We start from the raw sequence: 24145 nt of genomic DNA on the forward strand, positions 1-24145 counted from the left end.
AGGGCTCTGAGGAGAGAAAAAAAAAAAAAAAAAAAGAAAGGCCCATCTCCAAAGAGAAGATTGGCGCTTAACCAATGTCCTCAAAGGGACCTAGCATAGAAGAGCAGGGAGGGTCAGGTCAAACTGTAAACTCCCATGAAAAGTCGCTGCATGCCTAGTACTGATAATGTGGGCTTGGTAGATGTATAAGGCAGCATCCTTCTCTTTGAGGTGTTACTGGGTGCTGCTGGCTACTTGAAATAAATGTCGATCCATAGATTTTGGTTTTCATTTTTGAAAAATGTAAACTTCAATTACATAGTAATTTAGGAAACTCTTGAATTCTTTCCTATAAATCTCCTCTTTATGAGAATATTTGAGTGTAGTTTCAAATGGAGCCACTGATTTATACTCTATATGCAGAGCTGAGCAGATAGTAGGTTCCTGACAATGTTTTAAAAAATGAATTCAATTGAATAATTTTATATTTAGCTCCTGTTTTGTGTTTGTCACTGAAGGTATAGAAAAATGAGTTAGATTGGGTATCTCTATTCAAAGAACCAAAATTCTAGTGGGAGGAAAACTGGAAAGGAGGTAAATTAAGAACATAGTAAATAGAGCTGCAAACAAATTGCTATAAAAATTCAGAAAAGCAAGAAGAACTACATTTTTAGGACAATTAGGAAGGGCTTAAAAGAGAAGGTAGCATTTGAAGATCATTGGTTTGTCCAACCTAGATTTAAACATTTCTTACTCATCAGCCTAAAAATGATTTATTGAGATATAACAATTATAATTTATCTCATGATTTAAATTGGAAATTAAGATAAGAAAGACCGAAGAAGAGAAGAAGAGAAAAAGAGAAGGAAAAGAAGAAATAGCTTCTCAGGAGATTTATTCTCAGAAAGCCCATCAACTTTCTTTATTGGCATTATAGAGGTTTCTAATAACAGCCAATGCTTTCTAAAGCTATGATCACATTCCACATTACATTTGTGTACTTACTTAGGACTTACAAAATTCTTCACTACATGCTGTTTCATTTGGTTCTTTTAACAACATTATAAGATGGAATACTCAGGTAGCCCCAAAGTCGTTTCCCATATGCTGAAGTTCAGCAAGATTCATCTTCCAACCTCCTTCAACTGGTAGAATAATAAAGACCATTCTAATGGCCATCTTCCAGCTCCTTCAACTCGACTCTGCTGCTTTCCATAGAGTTTTGAAAGTTCTTCATCTGGATTTGTTAAACAAGTAAATAATATTTCATAATTACAAGAGCTTCTCCAAAATTATTTCATTGTGTAAAGAACACATCAATTCTGTTGTATTTAGCAGAAATTGGCCTCTCTTACTTTCTCTTATCATCATGCTAGATCATTTGCAGAGTACTGTTCTTTAGTTTTTTCATTTCTATCTGGAAAACAAGAGTGCTGTGTTAGAAAGAATTAAGTCCCTGAGAGTAGAAGTGGTAGAAATAGCATACATTCGCTCCCAAAGGAAACAGGAATTCTCAGATAATTTAAATAGTATGACTCCAGCATCTGAAATGGAATAAAATCAAGGCTTGTTGACAAGAATGGAAGTCTCCCAACTTCAGTAATGATAGATTGATAGCAGTTTCCTGGGTCCCTGTTGAAAAGGAGGCTGGGGTCAGCATTAAGAATCTGTTTTAACTTAGGATAGTTGACAACTGCAACAGGGATACAGTCAGATGGTTCTGCCCCAGGAGATCTTCATTCTGTCTTATTCAAGACATGTAGATGATGATGAGAAACTAAGAACCTACCCTTGTTAGACCCTGGAATCTTGTTCTCTAGAGCACTAGGATGACTTCAGTCCTGTCATGTTAGTATCTTTCAGAGCAGTTATACACTGTTGTCTCATTTATTATCTATTTTAACGTTTCTACTTACATTTTATTCTTTTATCTTTTGGATTTTTTTTTTTCAGTTTCCTAGGAAAGAGTCTAAAGCTGAATTAAAGCAATTAAGATTGAGATTGAGGCAAAATTACATTTTCCTGTGATGACTTAGAAGTATTTTTTAGCTCAAAAAAGTAATACTGTTTATTGTAAAATTTTAGAGAACACAGAAATAATGAAGAAAGTATTTACTATAACATTCACCCATAAAAATATGTATTAACAATATATATCCTGTTTCCTTAACATATGTGTATGTAATTGTGTTTTATACATTTTTGCTTGATAGTATAACAAGAATATTCTTTCCTGCTTCAACCTCCTGAGTAGCTTGGGACTACATGTGTGCCCCACCATAACTGGCTACTGTTTTTGTAGACATGGGGTCTTGCTATGTTGCCTAAGTTGGTCTTGAACTCCTGACCTCAGCCTCCTGAAGTTTGGGATTACAGGTTTGAATCACCATGTCCAGCTACTTTGTCAGTATACTTTCTAATAGCCAGGTGTATCATATTTAAACCGAAGTCCTGAGTCTTTCCCATAAAAACATCTCTCCAAGTCTCCAAATCTAATAAACTGGTACCACTATTGACTTGATAGCTCTGGGATCAAAATGACTTATCTAAGATTATTTTCTTTCCTTTTATCCCTAAGGATAAGTCCTGAGGTCTCTAATTCTAGAACTTGTCCTGCATTCCACGTCTTGCCACCCCATCATCATCTCTGCTCTGGATTATGTACTATGTCATTCCCCAACTAATCTTCTTACTTCCTCTGTCTTCTTACTTCCTCTGTCCCCTGGAGCCCTCGAAAGCCCATCCTTCATAGAACAAGCCGTAGGATGTTTTTGTAAATCAGACCCTGCCCCTCCTCTGCTTAAAACCTGCTGATCACTTCCTATTGCATTTGGAATAAAATCCAAATCCCTTACTGTGGTTGATGAGCCTCTCCATTACCTAAGTCTGACTGTCACTGTCATCTCCTCCAGCTCTCCAGCTCTCCCTCATTCATTACCTGAAACGATCAGCCTGTTTGTTGACTTGTTGCTCATTTGCTTATTGTGTGTTCATTGCCTGTCTGTCTCCTCCAAGTCATAAGCTCCGTCTCATGCCTGTGCCTGTCTCATGGTGAATCTTCGCAGCCCTGAATGGTGACTGGCATACGGCTGGCACTCAATCAGCATTTGCTAAATGGATGAATCATATTCCATGACAAATTGTTTTTGCTCTCCTTCAGACTTAAAACATTCTTCTACTCAATACATTTATCTAGTTTCAAAAACATTGACATACTCTCACCACATTATCCCTCTGGTCTCAATACTAAAGTCTAATCTTAGCAGCCTGTCATGCCCCCATGGCTCTAACACACATAATACTTCAGGATTTGACCCCACAGTGCCTTCCCTGGCCACAGCCCAGGAGTCTCCTTCATGCTAATTTACCTGTCAGACACACAGGACACATCACTCTTCCCACCTCTGGATATTTCCACTGGATGACTCCTTGGCCTAGAGGACTGATTTTCTCTTTGCCCTATCCCCATGCTTCTATCTCTTCCTAAGGGAACCCCGCAGCAATACCATGGAAAACCAGACAAACACAGGGCCTGCTGCTCTGGAAATTTACATCTTGGTGAGACAAATAGTAAGTCAACAACCACACAAGTAAAACATGGCAATACAATGTCATAAGGAGATAGCCAAGACCGAATGAGACATCAATGAAGCCATCTTTGATAACATGAGTATGAAGCCCAGGCCTGAGTGTGAACTATCACTATTCTTAATTTTTACTTTTCCTGGACTTGTGCCATATGCTCTTTTTTATCATATTTAGGTGCCAGTTTTATCTTTCCTCTTAGTGTTTTAGCTGCGAAAGGGCTGATTTCCTGTGTGATTCACAGCACTGGTGCACCGTATAAATCTCCATATATGAGGAAGGCAGGAGAAGGAGGTGGGGTCGGGGATGGGCAGGAGAGGGGTGGAGTAAAGAAGAGAGTCTTTCAGGTTAGGGTGCTTGTGACTGAGAATTCAACCCTGAACATTACAATAGTAAGGCAACATTTGGCTAAATGGTCTGAGCTGAAACTCAGTAAAGGTTTTGTTGCCAGTGCAATGCATTATTAATGTTTTATGGATGTCACTCACCCTTTGCATAGCCTTGGAATTGGATCAGGCTGATGATTTTTGCATTATTTTTTTGCATCTGTAACTCAAACAGGATTAAAACGAAAGGATTGCCTAGTGATCCCTTGTGCCTTTTCTTTCTGAAAATTGAGCAGTTGCCATTTAGCTGAGACAACCTTGTCAAGTCCTTCAGGGCCAGTTCTGACTGGGATTTATAAAGCCCAGTTCAGTCTGAAATGGCTTTGAAACTTTCCCTGCATAGGAGAGCATAGAAGAGCTCCAAACTGTGCCAGGCCCTCTGAGCTTGTGCAAATGATGGGCAGAGGGACTACCCTGGAGGACTCATAGCCACCACTGAGGGCTATTAAAAGAGAGACAGAGAAGGGCAAGGGAGTGAGGCAATCTCCTCATTTGAGATGGCCTCCATGGGGACTGTAAATAGAAAGCATCTCCCTCTCTTTGCTCCTGGCCTGGCTGCTCTGCAACCCTTCCCCAATCCTACGATTTTTAAAGGTCTTTAAAGGTCTATCCTGACTACTAGATGCCAGGCACATGCAACTTAGAAGGGAGCATGGTTGCTCTGAGGGCAGGGAGGTGGCCAGCCTGACACTAGGACAGAAGAGAATGCCAGGGCAGCAGTGAGGTGGAGGGCAAGGAAGGTGAAGGGAATGAGAGCAGATATTTATTGAGCATCTTCCTCAGTGAGCCAGGCACCCTGATAGGCACCTGACAAGGGCCTCTCTTTTATGGTCACTCACAACGGTTCTTGAGATAAATATTAATATACCCGTTTCACAGGTGAGAAAGTTGAACCTCAATCCCCCTGAATGTCTTGTCCAAGTTCACATCACTGAGATTCAAACCCTTTAGCTCCAGTTCTTAGAGAACGGCACCACTGTCTCCCTACCAATCTCTCTCAAGCACCTGGAATTGCCCTGAAATTACAGCAGCTAATTGATAGTTGTATTACAACTAAATGAATGAACTAATGAGCAAAAGCAGCAACTCTTGTCTTCTGACATGAAGTTATTATTCATACATTGGGATAATATTAATTATCCTGGAGAGAGGACCCAGCGAGAACAGGAATGGAGCCCACATCAGAATCTGTGACCCTAAGCACATCTGTTAACATTTCTGAACCTCATAATCTATAAAACAAAGATTAAAAAATTAAACGACTCACCTGATACAATTACTGAGAGGCTCAGATGCAATAAGATATTACAAAACCTAGCACAGTGCCTGGTACCCACAGGTGTTGATGCATGTTCTTTATTTCTCCCATTTACCAAGGACTGCATTGGGCTGAATGTGGTGGACATTTGAGTCCATGAGCTGAGAGGTCATGGAAATTCCTTCCTGCTCTGACCCAGGCTTCTCCTGCAGGGTCAAATATGGCCATTGCAGCACGTTTGTCATTTTGATTTTTCTTTTTTCTGGAATAGCATTAAGACCTTTTTTGCCGATAGGCTGCAATGAGGTGCCATGTGCTGAGTCTGGGGCCTGCTATACTGGATTTCCACCAACAAGGGCCAGATTCTTTCTTCATTAATATTTTTGGCTTTTGGGACACGAGCAGGTGGATTCTTACATGGAAGGACAGATTTTGCCAGGGTGGGACATGCATGATCTGGCTGGTGGGACTGAAGGCCCTGTGGGCATTGATGAAGGTAAGGATGGTCTCAAACACAAACAAAAACCCACACAGATCCACACCATGTCGGAACCCTGGACTGGACAATTTAGCAGCCAAATTTTAAAACTTAGAGTCCTGAAACGACATAATTGTTTTTATACATCCAGGCACATCCCTGAATGGGGAGAAAAATGCCAAGTAAGGGGACAACCTTCCCTGCCACTATCACCTCCCTTCATCTGCTCCAGGCCCGAGCTGCCTGGGTTGCCATGGTGATGCAGGGCTGACCTCTCACTTTTTACTCTTCCAGGAGCTAAAAAGGTAAAAATGAGCCATTTGGTCACAAATGAAAATCAACCTCCTTCAGTTAAAAGATGTTAAATTGCTTTCCCTTCGTCAAACCTAATGTTCCGTAGCCAAGTCCAAAAAAAAAAAAAAAAAAAAAAAATGTCAAAGAAGAAGGAGAGGGGAAGAGGAGGGGCAAAAGGTAAGAATGCAAGCAAGAGATCTCAGAAGCAAGCGGAGATGCCGGCTGGAGCAGTGGTGGCCACTGCAGCAGAGAACAGGGATGGGCATCAGTGCCGGAGGCGTCAGACCAGCCTGCACCAACAGCTTTCTCAGGGCTTACAACTGGGCGCTGAGCCACTTCCGTAGACTTGCCCGGCCGTTGGTGCTGGCTCCAGCTCCTTCTCCCTGTTTGTCTCTTTTACTCACTTTGCAGTGGTACCTGGTGCAGCTGGATTGCTGGCTTTTACTTTTCATGTGCAGAGAAATTGGGTCAGGAAATCAAAATATTGATTGAACCTGATTGTGGTAGCTGTTCTAGAAGAGATTTTAGGGGAAACAAATTACATTCTTTTAACATTATTCAGCCCATGATTAGGAATGTGCCCCATGCATAAGTCAGGAGAGCACATTTGTTTGCTGTGATTAATATCCCAAAATGGCTTTCTCCAGCAACCCAGGTTGCCAGGAACTTGACCACTCAGAGCCCAGCCAGCAGGACCACCCAGGCCAGGGATGCCCCCTGTCCAATTACAAGCACAGGTTGGGCAGGTGCGAAAGCAGTGCAGGGTGGCTGTGGGCACCTGTCCGCCTGTTTCTGGCTTTCTGATGCATGGCAGGGAAGCTGGAGATTTGCCCTTTTTCCTCTTTCCTCTTTTTGCACTTGGTTGATAGAGGAATGGTCTCAAAGTCCATCTACCTGCACATCATGTGTAAAGACAGCCGGGGCTGTACTTTGGCTTCGAATGATTCATTGGTTTCATTTAGATGCAAGTGTCTAAGCATGTGGGCTAGAGCTGTCAAATCATCTTCTACATGTGAATTACCCTTAATTATAACGTAGGTGAGAACTACCGATTTATCATTCCCAGACTTGTTTTTAATCCTTTAACTTCTGGAGTTAAACCACTGGATAATGGTAATACTACAAAAATTAGAAGGAGTAAGAGTGGTTATGGGGAAGACAACTAATTCTTTTTTTTTTTTTTTTCTTTTTTTTGAGACAGAGTCTCACTCTGTCACCCAGGCTGGAGTGCAGTGGTGAGATCTTGTCTCACTGCAGCCTCCGCCTCCCGGGTTCACACCATTCTCCTGCCTCAGCCTCCCAAGTAGCTGGGACTACAGGCACCCACCACCATGCCCAGCTAACTTTTTTTTTGTATTTTTAGTAGAGACGGGGTTTCACCATGTTAGCCAGGACGGTCTCGATCTCCTGACTGCATGATCCGCCTGCTTCGGCCTCCCAAAGTGCTGGGATTACAGGCTTGAGACACCGCGCCCGGCCAAAGGCAACTAATTCTTACCAGAAAGATGTCTTTACAATGTCTTGGAGCAAAATCCTAGGTTTTTCAGGAAGTACTTTAGAAACCTCATGGGCAGGTCAGGGGTCAAACACACAGAAAATTCATTAGCGATCAATTTCAGTAAGTCCAACATGAGAATAAACAAAACCAGGCTATTACGTGATAACATGGAGAGAAAAACAGTGGTGCCCAGATTGATTCATTCATTCAAAATATACATATTCTTTAGTTGTATTTCTTCAAATACTGATAGTATTTGGCAAATACCTGCTAGTTTGTTTAATAATCCTAGGTCTTATTTATATCATCAGCTTCTGGTGGTCATAAGATTTGCAGAAAGAGCCTTTCTCTGTTGGATTCATAATACGTCTTGGATTCTACCTGAAATCCCTTGTCTCTGAAATGTTGGAAGAGAATCTCTTTCATGCCCCCTGCCCCGACCTGGCCACAGGCACATACACATGGTCCATATTCTCTAATGAGGTCTCAGTGGTCATCTTGTTCTCAGGGCCTATTGCAAATTGCATGCTCTGAAGACAGCATAGTTGCATCAAACTCTTTAACTAGCTGGCATTTTGAAAGTTTAAAGGGTTAATGCTCCTAAGAGAAGAAGAAAATACCACGCGCGCGTTTTGATCTGAGGTTCAAAACATACACGCAGATGAAAATGGCCAGCCTCATCGCTACACACAATCCCTTTCTCTGCCTTCCAGTCCCTCTCCTTCCCTCTCCACAATCTTACAGATCTCAGTACGATTAGAGAGCCGCCGATAAGAGAGTGGCCAGTGGTATTCTATGGTTTCAGTGTAGTCTGAAAATTAAATCCCTATGAAAATAATATATCTCTTCTCCACTCCCCTACCCCCTCCTCCCTAGAAGCAGCTGCTTTTCACATTTAAATGTAGCAGTGGTAACAAGAGCCTCTTTTATCAGCTACTCCTATTCATAAGGCATTAAAATACATGCCGTTTCTTAATCCCTAGTGCAGCTCTAACAGGGGCTTCAGCTTTGTGCTGGAATAGCACGTATCTTTTAAAAGTAGCTGATGGAAATCATCTTCCAAACCGAATCAGTCTCTTAAAAGCAGCTCTCCCCAAGCACAGAACATAAATGGAGTCCAGGACACAGTGTGTGTCCAGCCTCCCCCCTCCACCGTAAAGGGCTTGGGAAACAATGCCTAAGTTTGTTTATAAGTAGCCCAAGTGACTTGGCAAGCTGGGTCCCTCCTCTCTCTCTTCCCTCCCACCCCAGATCCCATACCCATCTTTACAGCAGCACAAGTTGCAGTGCCTCTTCTGGGAAAGGCATTGCTACTTCTCTGTAAACCAATCGGCATTTGCTGAGCAAGGTCACTTTCAGAGGCAGCTCTTTCTGGAGGCAGCTTCTACAGAAATGGTGGGTCAGGGGCTGGAGGTATGGATCAAATAGAAAATCACCTGGATTCCTGGTTAATCCACAGGCCTCAAGAGGAGTGCATGCAGGGCTAATGAATTTCACAACCATGAGAGAGCTATTTTGTAGGCAGGTAGCTGATAGAAATGTACACAGCCATATGACACACACACACATATATATATGTGTGTATATATATAGTTTATATATAAACACAAGTATACACATATTTGTCCACATCAGACAGTACTAATTCCCTGCACAAATTCCCTGCACAATCATCTAGAAATAGCATTAGATGCACTATTAACACAGAGGGAACATTTCAAACACAAACAAGAATAAGTGGCCTGAATTATGGTTAACTCTTGTGGCTATAGTTTTATTGAAATTACGTCCTAAAATTAACTTTTTCTTACATGTTAAAATTAAGGCTGGCCCTTTAAAAATAATTTCTTTTTTGACTACTCAAGCTTTCATCCCGATATATCTGTTTTCTATTTTCAGTAAATTAGGGGGTTTCTGGTCTCTGGTTTTATTACTAATAAAGAAGAGAAAAGGGTGGCAGAAATATTTGTTATATTTTGTGTTCAGCTTTATGTTTATTTTCTTTCAGTTGCTTGTAGAAGAGATCGCAGGAGGAAAAAAATCCGTCACATTCTTCTAACATTGTTTTACTCAAAGTTTTATTTTAGAAGTGTAATTATTTTTTTCTCATGGTAAGTAAGTGTTGCTAGAAACGTTTTGGAATTTTAAGTTCCTCTGGCACATATCTGTTTTTCAATTGCTATGAATCTTTTTTTTTTTTTCCCTAATTCTCTCTCTCTTCTTGATTTGAAGCTGAAGTGCTGATGAACGTTCTTTGCCTTGTACAATAGATTTCTTTTTACTTATAAAATGCCACAAAGTTATAAATTAGGAGGACTATCTACATGATAAGATTTTCTCCCTCCCTCATGTGGCAGCTAAATGTTGAAGAAGGCTGATAGGAACAGAAATAACATGTTCAAGGGAGAAATAATCTGAATAAATATATACCTTCATTTCATCTCTTTTGAGGAAAGTGTCCATCTTACCAAGGTTGTAAGGTTTTTAATAAAAGCAGAAAAATCTTCAGGTAATTATAAACGCCCTTTAATACTATTAAAGGAAAACTTAATTCCAATCATTGAGATTTATTAAAAATCTTACTTTCTGAGGCAGCGACAATTATCTCTGATCATGGAACCTGACTGCCCTCTTCTGGTTATAAACAGAAATAGGAACAGCCTGAAAGAATTTGGGGACTTAGGGAAGCCGTTGATTCTATCACTGACAATAGGCTTATGTCTAGGAAATCTACAATAATAAGGAAATGTCCATATTCATATTAGAATCTGTGCCTGATAAGAATTAGAAACTGAATGATCTAACTTCCTCGTGGCCCAGAATACAATGCTTCCTAATTGTTTTTTGACAGCAGTTCTGACTTTTGTACTATTTTATTTTATGTTTGGAGCCCTCAAGTCAGACCCAGGTGTTCAGCTAAAGCTAAAGTGAAGAACAGTAATTACTTTAAAATGCCCACAACTTTTTGAAAAACTGATATTAAGGCCAGCCAAGCATTCATAAATATTGCATTCGGGTTGGAGGAGAAATTCACTTTTATCAAAAGCTCAAAAAGTAGTTTGTCAATAATTAACTAGATGGTATTTTAGAGATTAAAAGATAACACAAAACTTTTCTCAAATAAAATTAAACATAATGAAAGTAACTATTATGTAATGCCATAATTACACGGGATTTCACTGCTTACTTGATAGAATGATCAATTGAATAGTCTTAGATCCATCCATTTTCTCCCTTAATCTGTATTAGGTGACATGATTTTCCATATTCATATCATAATTAAAAAGCTTTGAATTTCTTTCTTTTTTTCCATTTTACCTCTGAAAAATGGTATAACTAATTCAGGATGATTGATAATTCTAGATAGAGGATCATTAAATGCCAACAGAAAAAAAAATTTACGTTCAATTATAATTGTGATACTACGTCAAACAGAGAGAGGAAATCCTAATTCTGAGCTCTATTAAAATGCACTTATTTCAATTTCCAGTTGCTATGTATGTCCTATTAGCAGCCTGACATTTTGAGTAGTACACTAATTCATATGAATTGGGTTTTAAATGAAAGCTTTCAAGTCAACCTTTATGGAACACTGAATGTGCGATAAGCCCAGAATTAGCAAGAGAATGAGGTGATACTTTTTCGCCAAGTGAGCTTCTTGTATGAAGTCGCAAAATCCAAATGCTCCAAATTATAAAATGCTTAATTTCAAGGACCTCACCCATAAGTAAAGCACACGTTGATTTTTCTCTAGAGACCCATTAAGTAGTTAGAAGCAGATAAAATTCTAGTCTGCAATTAGAAAATTAAAGGTGAGAGGTTAAGTGTGTGTCTTGCCAGGTAGGTCTCAGATGGATCTCCACCTGTCAGGTGTCAGGGTTGAAAACACATTTCAAAAGATCACACAAAGTGGGCTAAGAATACAGATAACTGGGCAAAGCTTACACCAGGCCAAGCATAGCAGAAGAGAAAGCAAGTCCCTCGCCGCGTGCCTCCCACCCCCGCGGTTTTCTAGGTGTTGCCTAGAGAAGCTGTAGGACTTGCAGTGGGATTCTGTGTTCCAGTGACCATCCCACCCTCAACAACCCTGCCCTCCACCCTGCCTCAGTGAGACTGAGTCTTGCTCTGTCACCCAGGCTGGAATGCAATGGTGTCATCTCGGCTTACTGCAATCTCCGCCTCCTGCCTCAGTGTCCTGAGTAGCTGGGATTACAGGCACCCACCACCATGCCCAGCTAATTGTTATTGTTGTTTTTTTTTAGTAGAGACAGGGTTTCATCACCTTGCCCAGGCTGGTCTCGAACTCCTGACTTCAAGTGATCTGCCTGCCTTGGTGTCCCAAAGTGTTGGGATTACTGGTGTGAGCCACCTGGTGCTCAGCCCATGTAGGTCTCTTTTGACAGGGCAAGGGTAAGAAGAGCCTTGAGAAGGATGGGGTGGGCTGGTCATCCCCAGGCATGAGGCTCTTAGGAGCCTGCACTTTGCAGTTGTCAGGGAATGCTGGCTGTGCACACCTGGAGAACTCAGGTAGTAGGGTATTGCAGTCCCCTGTGTGAGGAAGAGCCCTTTCCTGCTAAGAGTAAGAGCTCCTGCTTCTAGCTAGCTTGTTGTCCAGGCAACCCAGAATGGGCCCCCAAGGTCACATTTGGCCAATCCTGCTTAGGCACCTGATTGCATTGATAGAAGAGCATTGCACTGAGGGTCAACTTCTTACAGAGCTCTGCCGTTTTGTGATCTCAATAGAATTATTTCTCCTTTACCTCAGTTTACTCATGTATAAAACAAGGAACTTGGATCCCAAGCCTCCTAAGGCAACTTTTTGTTTCCAAACACATACACTATTATTAAATCACGTGTCATTTTCATAAAACTATAACATTAAGTGAGATACCAACCATCTTCATGAGCAAAGGATACCAATTAATGGTGTGACAAAAATATAAAGAGTCATGAAAAGTTTTACATCAATTTTTCCTCTTCAGGTACTGAATAATACAAAGCAAATGCAAACTGTTACCTTTTATGACTTGCTCACTTATGTAATAAATCTGGCATGACCTGAAACTCAGTCTCTCTCTCTCTCTCAAGTTAATGAGGTCACTGGTTTCTATTCAGAAAATCTCTTTTCTCCAGGATAAGGAGGAGAGTAAACTCATTGCGGTCCAGGCTTCAGGGAAGATTCACAGAGACATACGGTATCTTTAGGTGTAATGGTCGTGAGGCATCAGGGATGCTTGGTCCTGTGATCTGGGGAAGATGCTGGGATGGAATTGATGCTGAATCTTTTGGAAGGATTCCTGTCAGGTATAGTTTTCTCTCGTTCTGCTGGTCAAAGAGTTGTGACAATAGAAGCTGCAGGCTCAGCTGTTCTCTGTCTTGTGCCAATGAAAACTCCCAGAGCAATGACAGCTGTAGGGAAATGTGGCCAGAGCTAGGGAAGAGAGAAAGCAGGGAATCAATAAAGATAAAGGATAATCTAAAAGCAGAGTCGTGCCTCCCTTCATGCCGAAACAAAACGTATATTACCATTTAACATACATGCCCTGACTCACCTGAATTCCTGTAACTTCTCAGGGCAGATATTTTTCTCTGCTTTGTTCATTTCTGTGCCCTCAGCACCCAGTATAGTACTTGGCACCAAGTTGGAGCATGGTACTTATTTTTAGTGGTGAAGCAGGTGGTAGTGGTGGAAGTGGTAGAGGAAGGGAAAGAGGTAGAGGAGGACTTGGTGGAGATAGCGGTAGAGGAGGTCGTGGTGGAGATGGAGGTAGAGGTGGCGGTGGTGGAGATAGAGATGGAGGTGAAGGAGGTGGTGGTGGTAGGGGTGAAGGTGGTAGTGGTGGTGGATGTGGTGAATGTGGTAAAGGTGGTAGAGGTGAAGATGGAGGAGGAGGTAGTGGTGGTGGTGGTGGTAATGGTAAAGGTGGTGGTGGAAGTGGAGATGGTAGAGATGGAGGTCATAGTGATTGTGGAAGTGGAGGTGGTACTGGTGGTCGTGATGATAGTGGAGGTGGAGGAGGTGGAGAAGGTGGTGGAGGTGGAAGTGATTATGAAGCGGGAGGTGAAAGTGGAGTGGGAGGTAGAGGTGGTGGTGGTGGTTGTAGTTGAAGTGAAGATGGTGGTGGTAGTAGAGATGGAGGTGATGGTGGAGGTGGAGGTGGATATGCTGAGGACTTCCTTAGATTAAGTTATTTTTTACAGGAGTGTGGTGGCCTGGGTAAAAACAGAAGTACAGTTAGAGATTGGAGAGAGAAAGAAAGAGCTCCCACGAGGCAGTTTAAGTCCCTGCTTCCAGCTGGGTCTGTAGACAGAGGATTCCTTAGATTTGTAAGCCATGAGCCAACAGAGCCCCATTGTCTTTTAATGAGAATCTAAACATTCAAAAGTACATTGTCCACTTCAGAAACATCGGGTCCCTCATCTCCTCATGCCTATCAAGCTAGGTCTGGCCCTACTTGAACTCAGCCATAACCTACAGATTGTCACTGTCTGGTCACGTCACTGCTACGTCCAGATCCCCTCTGGAGGCTGTATGGGAGAGGTCCAATAATCACATCTAATTTACCCAAGTCCCTCCTTAAAGCATTCTGGTGGCTCCCAGGAGCTACGAGCTGAAATGCTCAATACCTTTATAGGAGCTGCCACACTCTCTACCTTTCCCTCCCTGCCAGTATTTCTGACCTGGTCCCCCTTCGGGGCCTAATCCAGCCTATCCTCTTTGTTCACTTATAAATCCACCAAAGCCTTTTACATTTCCCACCTACCTTGTTTTTTCTTTATCCTGTACTTCTTTCTCTTGCTGAAAAAGTCTTGTTTATTCTCTGAAACCCCTTCAAGACTCCTTTGAACACATCCTTCAAATTCCACCCTTTGAGACATGGTTTTCCTCTCACTCCTTCTGGGGTCTTTCACTCTGGCACCCTGTCTTTGCTTGGCTCGTCCAGGCAGAGTTCAGTGCCCCTACTCAGTGTACCCTGTACCCTGGGTGTCTGGTGCATAGCTCTGCTCCAGTATGCATCCTTCCATGGACTCACACTCGCATGCCATGTGGCACTCCACAGATACCATGTCCCACGTGGGACTCCGCCACTGATTGTGTACTCTTTGGGAACAGAGAGGACATAGGTACCTCACATAGAAAGGCCATGGCTTAAAGGATGATCCTCTTTCTTCTCCGTCTAAAGCTTTGTCACAATGATGAGCTGTTTATGATGGAAAGTTTATACACTATCTGGTGTGATGGGAAGTTCAGAGAAAAATAAGTTAATATTAGGAAAGCATGTGAGAACTGCTTCTCTGATCAGAGAATGCAGCTGTGTGCCCTGGAAGGAAACAAAAGTCCACTCAGTAGCTAAGAGCAAGAAGAGACACATGGAGGCTTCCATTTTCAACACAGGATCAGGGAAGGCACTTAGGGCTTACACTCTGATTTCAGGGTATGGAAGAGGGCTGAGGCTGCTATGAGACTTGTTGGAAAATTCATTTGTTCAGCAAGAATACGCTTGTTGTTTAGACGGCATTTGCTTTGCATGCTTGAGGAGAATGGAGGGTTCTAATGTGTCCTCCGTAGCTACATTCTTTGATGCCTCCCATAGAAAATACATAGAAATAAGCAGAGAGATTCTAAGTATGCATCTTGTTAAGAAGAACTAGGCATTTACCATAGAAGACACTCATTCTGGTTTAACATTTTCTAGGTACGTGGGTTTGCAAGAATCATTTGGAAGGAGAGGAACACCAAGAATACATGAGATGGCTCTTTGATTGCCTCAGTTCCCAAGGCTATCAAATGACAGCTGTGAACTCAAGGATCACTAAGAAATGGCACTTTGGAGTAAGAACTATCACAAAGGCATTTGAGGGCATCCAGGAAGCCCTCTGCTGTGTGTGTCAATAGACACAATAATAGAACTTCAAGTTTTAAAAAAGGGAGAGAAAACAGCGGACCTAGATGTCTATGAGGGACCAGATAATAAGGGGCAGGAAATAAGTGCCCTGTGTTCGATTATACCACACAGCAGGGACAGAAACCCTTTTCAAGATGATAAATGATTTTTTATTTCCCTGAAGCCTTGAGCTTAACAAGGTGGTGTAAGCTATGAGAGTGAGGGGAGGAATCAACACAGAGTTCTTGGTAAAGACAACTCGGGCTGAAGGTTAGGGTGCAAACAGGGAAGACGGCATGCTGAGAATGAAGTCTTCGGGCAAGTGGATGTGAGTTGTGGTAGGGATTTCATAGCTGTTCTTTTTTTTCTCTCTCTCTCCATTTTCTTCATTGGGATTACTCCTTTGATATCAGAAATGAAGTAGTCACTCCATAAATGTTATCTTGTATTACTGTTACTAAAGCCACTTTAATTAAGAAAATGAGGGCAAGTAAAGCAAGTAATACAATTTAGAGTATACAAAATGCTAGAAAAGTTGAAGACAAAAGACCACCTTTCTAATGGGCTACATGTGTAAAGAGAAATAAGAAAGGTACACAGAGGGTCACAAAGAGAGTTGGGAAAAGTGGGAAAGACCCAGCAATGCCAAAGACCAAGGGCTCATCCACCAGGGAAGATTTTTAAATGTAAGGGGAGCTGTTCCATGTGGCCAAAACACTGGTAGTAACATTCATCTTTCAATATCATTGCAGCAGTTGGGAAAAATGAGCACTGACAATGAACTGTCCTAAGAATTACGTACAAAATCTTTTCTATGGGAAATTACAGTTATCAAGGACTCGTGGGATTCACAAAGAAGGTAGCCAGAGAAACTTCAACAAGAGGAAAATTATGCTTACTTTTATCATTCTTTTAAGGTGTCATTTGAACAATTTTAATTGAATGTGAGGTTTCAAAAGAATGGTTCTGTTGGTGAACAGGAATGGAGGGCATGCAAAATACTGTGATTTGTCCTAGTCCAGAACATTTTCCTAAGCAAAATCCTGAGGAACTACAAACCCTATATGAAATGCTTCACAGAGGGCCAGGCGCGGTGGCTCAAGCCTGTAATCCCAGCACTTTGGGAGGCCGAGACGGGCGGATCACAAGGTCAGGAGATCGAGACCATCCTGGCGAACCCGGTGAAACCCCGTCTCTACTAAAAAAATACAAAAAACTAGCCGGGCGAGGTGGCGGGCGCCTGTAGTCCCAGCTACTGGGGAGGCTGAGGCAGGAGAATGGCGTGAACCTGGGAGGCGGAGCTTGCAGTGAGCTGAGATCCGGCCACTGCACTCCAGCCTGGGTGACAGAGCGAGACCCCGTCTCAAAAAAAAAAAAAGAAAAAAAAGAAATGCTTCACAGAGAAAGTTGTATGGAAGCAACAGTGCATGGGTACATGGGTGATAGCATCTGTTCTTTCATCTTTCATTAAACAATTTTTAGGGCCCAACTCTGTTTCAGATGATATAACTGGGCTCAGTAGGGAGTGTTGAATCACATATTATCTCTGCTGGTCTGCAAACTCTGAAAGGAAATTTGTTAATTCCTAGATAAGAGTTTTGATTGTTGGAGAATGATCACCATTTGTTAGGACTGTTTGCTTGGGTTTCTACAACAACCCATGAAAGGTCAGCTAAGCTAACCTGTCCTTCATGGCCCCTCTCATGGAGGCAGGGTCCAGACCCTGCCACATACTATCTCCTGGTTTCCAGGAAGAAAGCCTAGTATTAATGCTGTAAGCTAGTTTCTCTTTGTTTCCATATGTTTTCCTAGGGGCTCTCTCATCACAACATGTTATACAACCCATATCAACATCATGTCCCATTTGGTCAAAAGGCATTTCCAATCCAGTGCTTCCTAACCTCTTTTAGGGGAAGTATTACATGCAAGTTAACATTACCATGCCCTGACAGATCAAATGAGGAGAGCCAGCCAGAAAGCTTTGAAAGTTCATGACAAACCAGGTCACTTTCTATTATATTTACATTTCTGTAATAGGGTCCTTTAAGGACTCCTCTTAAAGAGGGTTTATATATCCCGAGTCAGCCTTTCTCTTGAACTCCACTCCAATCATATCACGATTATTGTGGGCATGATTCAGTGAACTGTGCTCAGTTACTTACAGCAGGGTGGCAGGTAGTATGGGGGGTTGGGGCAGGGGTAGGGAACACCAAAGCTAAAACTAGACCTACCAGGAGGACAGGACAGGAGCTAAGAGGTGCAGAATATCATGTCCTACCATAAAGGCTGGTAGATCCCTAGGGAGGGAACCAAAAATGAAGGTTAGGCAAGTAGGCAATTGACCCTAGGCAGGTCTATCAGTGGACAGAAAGTCCTGAGCCAGTCAGTTTGGATTCCAGAGCCAGACTATGGAATTTGAGAGAAATAGTAGAAAAACCAAAGACAGGGACAAAAGTATTGAAATAATTCAAGCAGTTTAAATATCCAGTTTAAAAATGGATATTAGGAAGTAGATATATCAGTGGATTCAGCCTTAAAAATGAACTTTTTCTATCACAGGAAGCAGAACTCATAACAGGGAAGCAGTGAGACAGGACCACGTGTGCCCAGGAACCAATAAGAAACGTTATTGTCCCAAGTAGACCATCAACTTCTGAGAGAGGGCCAGGCATAATGGCTCATGTCTGTAATCCCAGCACTTTGGGAGCCCGAGGTGGGCTGAACACCTGAGGCAGGAGTTCAAGACCAGCCTGGCCAACATGGCGAAACCCTGTCTCTACTAAAAATACAAAAATTGACCAGTCATGGTGGTGGTTGCCTGCAGTCTCAGCTGCTTGGGAGGCTAAGGCAGGAGAATCGCTTGAGCCAGGGAGGTGGAGGTTGCACTCCAGCGTGGGCAGCAGAGTGAGACTCTGCCTCAAAAAAAAAAAAAAAGAAGAAAAAAAAACTCTTGGAGAGGAGGGCTGAGAGCCTGGGATAACAGAGGGAGCCACTGGTCAGGGAAGGGCACTGTCAGGACAGAATTATGTGACAGACCGCTCAGGACATGAGGTCCAGCCGTGGAGAAGCGCATGGACACATCATGTTGTGTATCACTGCTACAGGTATGGAATCACTGCTACAGGTGAAGAATCTCCTGAGAACTACGTACAAGTGACAATTGTACTGCCATGGAGAGCTATGGGCAGAGTTGGAGAAATTCTGCAGAATCAGCTCTCCCTGGATTTACCCCATGCTCTGCCCAAGTTATCTCTAACCCTTCTGCCAGCTACCAAGTGCACTCTCTTCTTAAAGAATCAAAATTCGGCCAGGTGCGGTGGCTCACACCTGTAATCCCAGCACTTTGGGAGGCCGAGGCAGATGGATCACAAAGTCAGGAGTTCGAAACCAGCCTGACCAATATGGTGAAATCCCATCTCTACTAAAAAAAAAAAAAAAAAAAAAAAAAAAATAGCCAGGCGTGGTGGCGAGTACCTGTAGTCCCACCTACTCAGGAGGCTAAGGCAGGAGAATTTCTTGAACTGGGGAGGCAGAGGTTGAGGTGAGCGGAGATCTTGCCGCTGCATTCCAGGCTGATGACAGAGTGAGACGCCATCTCAAGAAAGAAAAAAAAAAAAGTCACAATTCTTCTTAGCCCCTGGCTCCCTATTGAGTCAACATTGGGTGCAAACATCTTTCACTATGAAAGGCTTAAAAGATATCTACTATAGTCAGTGTATCATTTTTCATCACTGAGCAAATGTTCAGCTCTCTCATAGATTGTTATTGCTTTTTTAAAAATTTTGGTCAAGCACAGATCCTTCATGTGGGAAACATTTATTGAATTCTATTATACACTGTCCTAACTGCCAGGGAATCCTGGTGAACAAGGCGTGCTCCCTGCCTTTATAGAGCTTCCAGTTTAGAGCAACAGGCAAAAACAGGTAGTTTCAGTTCAGTGTGACAGTATGTAAGAGAAACCTCCATCAAGAGACTTGCTCTGGGATAGCTTTCCAGAAGGATCAGGTACAAACTGAGAGCTTTGCACAAGCTGAAGCCTTTAATGTGGGAGGGCCAGGTGGTCCCTGGAACAGAGAGCTACGTGAAAAATGGATTTTCAATTCTTTCAATACCATAATATTTAATAGGAAATTATCACAGGAATAATATGATGTACAAGGCTCATGTTCCCTGATCTATATAAAATGAAAATATGAATAATGTTCCGATATTTGTCACTACTATGAACAATGCTCTTGGAAGAAGATATATAAGAGCCTGTGATTACTTAGGCTGTCTAAGAAGGTGATCCCAAGGAGCCCCAGTTAGACATAAAATTTTACTGTACTCATAAAACCTATGTCAAACTTAATGCAGTTGAGTGGTGAGAGGACTGGATCCGAAGTTAAGATGCTCCATTTCCCTGTCCTTATTTTGCCACTACACATCTCCGTACCATTGGCAAATCCTTCCTGTGGCTTTCATTTCCTTATTTCTAAAATAAAAAGATCAAACTAGGCTTCCTTCTAGTTGTAAGGGGCTGTGAATCCTACCCAAAAATTGTTTTAAGAATGGTGCCATAATCGTTTACTATGATGCTATGAAAAAGATGACTTTGAACATAATGTTCTTTTTGAGACATCCAGTTCAAGACAATAGATAGACTGCAATAAAAATAAACAAATAAATAAACTCCAGTCAAATATGTATGCGTAGTACCTGGCTAAATGTGCCTAAAGCTATTTGTTTCTTTACACTAAAAAAAATAATAATAATAAAGACCAAGCTTACACAAGGCATGTTGGTGTCATATGTTGTTTAGTTCACCTGTCACTTCATAGGTAAAACAGACACATGTGTCAAGAAGGAAGCTCTCCAGACTGCCTTGAGAAACAGGAATGAAAGGTCCTTCTGGCCAAAAACAATGTCTCCCACTGCCTCACTGTAGGCCCTGAAATTCCCACCATGTTTTCTCAAAGGCTAATATTAAATCCCAATTCCTTATCTTTCTTAACGCTCTAGCCTCACAGGATGGTGAGGACTGATTGAAATAATTTTTGGAAATGTCACCAACACGCAAGTAGTCAATCAACACACATCAGTTCTGTCTTCCCTTGTGTTCCTGACTATTTAGCACTACCATGACCAGGTCTCTCCCTTGCTCTCTCTCCACTGAGACAGGTAGATGCTACGTTGTCTCTAAGCCCTTACTGGTGCTATTTCCTCCACTTGGAATGTTCCCCTCTCTTCCCTGGGATCATCTTAAGTTCTCAACTGAAAGCAACAAAAGTCTATTTGTGGTATTGAACTAAAAGAGAAAGGTTACCAGGAACTTTCGGAACAATGAAGGGCTTGAGAACTAGGCATGGAAAAAGGGTTGGATCCGACGCACCTCCAGAGGTCCCAGCGACCAAGCCTTACACCCAGGGCCATGCTGTAGGAACCGTCTGGTTTGCATACCACCACCACAGATGCAGCCCATCTGATCGCCAGTTGGCCCCTGTATTTGAGCAGTAACTTCACAGTCAGAATCCACAGACCAATGCATCTAATTGGTACAACTTAAATCAAGGGTAGACCCCTGGCTGCACCCAGCCAAAGTGAGGTGAGAGAGGATCCTTGGCTCTAGCAGTGGGAGCTAGCAATGGGGAGGGGTGTCCGGAATTGGCTTTCCAACAAGAGTATGCTCAGTGAGGAAAGCTACTGAGACAGTATCATGGAGCCCATGACAAGGGGCATTGGATGCTAAAAAGCCCCCAAGCTACCAGTGTCCCCCACAAAGTCCATTTGCCTGGACTCTGCCCAAGGCCTGTCTCCCATGCAAGGGCCCCCCAGCTGGCCTTCCTTGGCCTGAGGGTCCCTCCTTTGAGCTCCTTCTGGGTTTCTCTACCACACAGTTCAGGAAAAGCATCACACTACCTTCAACATGCTGTTTGACTGTTTGGTGACTTCTGGAATTTCTTCTAACTGGGCTGCTGACTCTGTCTCCACCCGGTATCATCACACAGGCTCCACACGCCAGGTTTCTCAAGAGGCTCCTGTTAGATGAAGAAAAGAGTGAACTCAGGATTAAACCTGAAGTAATAAAGGAAATCGATGATCAACAGGCTGTGACTGGGCATCACAGTGAGCCCTGGGGAGCCACGTGGTACCAAAAGTTGCAAACTCTTTGCAAAAAGGAATCATACCTTGAGAGTGTTTTTCTGTCAGTGAATCTTTACACTGCTTGTATGGAAAGACCTGAGCCTTAATGCCTGGGCCCTGTTAGAAATCTTGGAAATTATAACCAAGTGAATTCTGTATCAGGCTAAGCACAAGTCATGCAATTTTGTTTGGAAGCACGCATTTGATAAAGTACAAGTATGTACCTTTCTTTGATTAATAAACATTAATACAACCCAGAAAAGACAGCATTCTATAACAAAATGAAGATTTATTTCAGGCCAAAGCCAGTATGTTGATAAAATTCTCAACCAAATCAAAGATGATTGTTTACTTTAGCATTACGTGGCATTAACGTCTTAGCACTAAACCATACTATAAAAATACTTCAAGATTTTTAAAAATATTGTGATTGTACACTTACAAAACTGAAATGACTGTACTTAATGTTGTTCAGATCAAAAGAATCATAAAGATCTACCCCCTACTGTCTTTTATAATTAGCTCCTAAAAATATATCTGTATAAAAGTTAAGAAACAGATTTACATGTCTAAAGGTTGTTCAATTCTAACAGCTCTTACGATGTTTTAAGGTTAATTTAAATGGCCAGGTGCGCTGGCTCACACCTGTAATCCCAGCACTTTGGGAGACCAAGGTGGACGGATCACAAGGTCAGGAGATCGAGACCATCCTGGCCAACATGGTGAAACCCTGTCTCTACTAAAACTACAAAAAAAAAAAAAATTATCCAGGCATGGTGGCGGGCGCCTGTAGTCCCAGCTACTTGGGAGACTGAGGCAGGAGAATGGCGTGAACCCAGGAAGTGGAGCTTGCCGTGAGCCAGGATGGCACCACTGCACTCCAGCCTGGGTGACAGAGCGAGACTCCGTCTCTCTTTTTTTTTTTTTTGAGACGGAGTCTCGCGCTGTGTCACCCAGGCTGGAGTGCAGTGGCGCGATCTCGGCTCACTGCAAGCTCCGCCTCCCAGGTTCACGCCATTCTCCTGCCTCAGCCTCCGAGTAGCTGGGACTACAGGCGCCCGCCACCTCGCCCGGCTAGTTTTTTGTATTTTTAGTAGAGACGGGGTTTCACCATGTTAGCCAGGATGGTCTCGATTTCCTGACCTCGTGATCCACCCGCCTCGGCCTCCCAAAGTGCTGGGATTACAGGCTTGAGCCACCGCGCCCGGCCTGACTCCGTCTCAAAAAAAAAATTTAATTTAAATTAGACTAATTTAAACCCTATAAAATATGTAAATATATTTTTTGAGTATGTATCCATGATTGCTTTAAATTCTAAAATAGTTTGACATTTATTTAGGTAGTAAAAATTCATTTTCAAAAGCAATTTTTACCACCAAATTGTAAGTTTTCAAAAAATTTAATTGAAACAATATTTAGTGTTTTGTGGCACTGGTTTTATTTTTGAAAAAGAAGTCTGATTTTTAAAATAATTTTTCCCAATATTTATTCTAATTGGTTATTGCTGGCATGTAGGCATTGTTCAAATTTTGTGCATGCATCTCTTTAAAACTTAGGCACTTTCACACGTAAATCATTGACACCCTAAGCCACATTCTCTATATTTATTTTGACTTTCAGAAATAACCTTATTAACATACACTTCTACTTGCCAACTAACAGTTAACTAACAGTCTCAGCAACATTGTCATCAATAAAGCTAAAACAATATTTATGCAATTAATTAAATATATTATTGCATTTTTTTGCAAACTATGTTGTAAAAGTGAGTAGAATTCAAAAAAAGCACATGTTAACACTGGTAGTCATACAAGTGAAGTAAACATCAGAACTAAGAATAATGAAAAAAAATTATGGTTTATCCATACAATGGAATACTATTCAGGCATTAAAATCATATCTAAGAATATCTACTCATTGAAAATATTCACGACACTTTTTTAAGGAAAAAAAAAAGAACAAAACCGCTTATACATATGACCTTGATTTTGGACTCCAGTCATCTTTTTCTCTTCTTAAAGGCAACTTTCCTGTCACCCTCTCAATAGCTATCCAGATATAGAAACTGTCTATATGTGGGTCCTTCATCTCAGCAGCAGGAGCAATGTTATAACTGAAAAGGAATAGAAAGGAACTTGTGCAAAGACGCATTTTGGTTCAATTTTACCTAGAAATGGCCTTTAAAGAAGAATACAATAATAATAATAGCAACAGTAGCAATAGTAATAGCAATAATGACAACTAGCTATATTGCTAAAATAATGTGGATGCAAAAGTTTACTTTTCACTAAAGGCATCACAGAAAAAAAAGAAGAATACAAAACCATCTAGAAGAGGTAAGATTAATCACCTATTAACTACAAAGCTACAAAGGTTATTTGGAAACCAAGGGCCCACAAAATTGGAATCAGAGGCATGCTTTGACCTTGAAATCAGAACAAAAGAAGGATGGCTGGGGAGACTGACCAAAAAATATTGGGGTGGATCTCAAAGGTGGAAACTGTCAAAGGCTGATCAGAGCAGGTGGAAGAAATGGAGCCAGAGGAGGGCTAAAAGTGAATTCCTGAAGATCTACACTTTTTAATCTCAAATGTTATATCTTAAAGTTACATATAATCTCTGTTGACAAATTAGAAATTCATTTATCAGTTATCTGTT

Source organism: Papio anubis, chromosome 7 (assembly GCF_008728515.1).
Source record: "Papio anubis isolate 15944 chromosome 7, Panubis1.0, whole genome shotgun sequence".
Lineage (NCBI taxonomy): Eukaryota > Metazoa > Chordata > Mammalia > Primates > Cercopithecidae > Papio > Papio anubis.